Source organism: Arachis duranensis, chromosome 3, assembly GCF_000817695.3.
Source record: "Arachis duranensis cultivar V14167 chromosome 3, aradu.V14167.gnm2.J7QH, whole genome shotgun sequence".
NCBI lineage: Eukaryota > Viridiplantae > Streptophyta > Magnoliopsida > Fabales > Fabaceae > Arachis > Arachis duranensis.
This window is the reverse complement of record NC_029774.3, coordinates 55,892,363-55,894,307: the sequence shown is the minus strand read 5'-3', so window position 1 is coordinate 55,894,307 and position 1,945 is coordinate 55,892,363. Positions and strand designations below refer to the sequence as shown.

Genomic DNA, 1,945 nt, shown 5'->3' with positions numbered 1-1,945 from the left:
CTGTTTTGTGCTTTTATATATTGGGCTTTGGGTCCGGTTTAGTCTCGGTCCAATCGGTTCGTCCCGTTCGGCCCAATCTTGAGCCAAATTATTTAAAATTAGTGTCAAAATTCTTATTTTAATTAGTTCTATTTCATTAAATTATAAACTTTAATTTTTTAATTTCTTTAAATAATAATTAATTTATTGGTTAATTAATTACTAATTTCGTGGGTTTTACATGGAAGAGGTGCTTGGCAAAATGGGAGCACCATCGAAGAGCGATGTACCGCTCATTAACTCGAAGGAGCTGCCAGAGGGTGACAATTTCGTGTTCGGCTTCCCAACATGATTCGAAATGATGGCTGCTTAGTTCAAATCTTTTCTAGATTCAACTAGAAGCCTATGGCAGACACAACAGCTTGCTGGCAGGCCCGCTAAAATCTTCTACAATACCGGTTCTCAAGGTGATGGACAGGAGACTACAGCGTAAGAATTTCACTCTCAACTATTACAACCATATTACGTGTCTATAAAAAATCAGTTATTAAATCAACTATATATATATAATATTTATCTAAATATAAAATACAAATTTGACTAATTTGATAAATGATTTTGAGGTGCACCTAGCATTTTTGAAATTAGTATCAATTGGTAATTAATAGGACTCATGAATGAAGTTCCAATAATGACAAGAAAATTGTGAAATCAATGGCAGGCTAACAGCTATCACTCAGTTGGTTCACCATGGAATGCTATTTGTCCCAATCGGATATACATTCGGCGACGACATGTTCGAGATGAATGAAGTGAAGGGTGGCAGTCCGTACGGCGCTGGAACTTATGCTGGTGGTGATGGATCATGACAACTAACTAAACTTGAGATGGAGCAAGCATTCCACCAAGGCAAGTATATTGCCACCATTACTAAGAAGCTCAAAAAAGAATGAAGCTATCCGTAAATTAGGATATTGAATCTTGATAAGTCCATTAGTAGTTACTTGTCATCTAATGTATTCAGTTTGTATTATTGCATGGAAATAATGGCTTCTTGTTAGAAAAAAAAACGCTTTGTACTCACTAGTGTGTTTTTCTATTTATACTATCAATAAAATTTGTATTTATTAAATTTATATTTATTTTGCAAAAAAAAAGATTTATTTTGCAATAGAAAAATCTGTTGCCAATTACCGACAAAAAATTTGTCAGAAAATCTACCTCTAATTATCGACGAAAAATCCGTCTCTAATTACTAACGGAAAATCTGTCGGAAAATCTGTCTCTAATTACTGACAAAAAATTCGTTAGAAAGTCTGACATTTTAGGAAAATGGAGGGGAGAATTTACATAGGAAAATTTTATCGGTAACTGGTAAAAATCTGTCAGTAAATTACCGACGGAAAAAAATTCGCCGGTAAATAATTTTCTACGAGACTTTTACAGAGGGACAAAATCCGTCGATAACCAAAAATTCGTCAATAATAAAGACCAAATCTGTCTGTAAATATTAAGTAATTTTCTAATTGTGAGAATAATTAGTCAAAAGTCAACATTTTCGAGGATCTAATTATCACTTTACTCTAAAAAGAAAAATTGTAATTATCTATAAACTAAAATATTTTAGATCACTCAAATTTTTTATTTTGTTTTATGAAATAAAATACATTTTTTATTCTAAACTTTAAAAGAATTTAAATTATTTTTAATATTTAATTTGATTTAATTATACCTTTAGAATTAATATTTTGACTGTGATGGAATAATCACTATTTTTGGCCATGTATTAACTTTCAAAAGAATTTGACCATTGAGTAACCCTTACTCCCTTCCTTTTACGACACTGTTTCCATCTTCCAGAGAGGCAGTTGACTCCGTCACAAACACACACAAAACATAACTCAGGAAACTTTGACATTGCTGCTTACCTTCTTAAATTTCCTCACCTGCCAAGGCTAACCAACAC

General features: G+C 32.3%; 1 pseudogene; it reads left to right on the top strand.

Annotated features, from left to right (window-relative positions):
- Positions 1 to 932, top strand: part of LOC107479439 (probable NAD(P)H dehydrogenase (quinone) FQR1-like 1) — a 17,434-nt pseudogene extending 16,502 nt beyond the window's left edge.
- Positions 933 to 1,945: the final 1,013 nt, after the last annotated feature.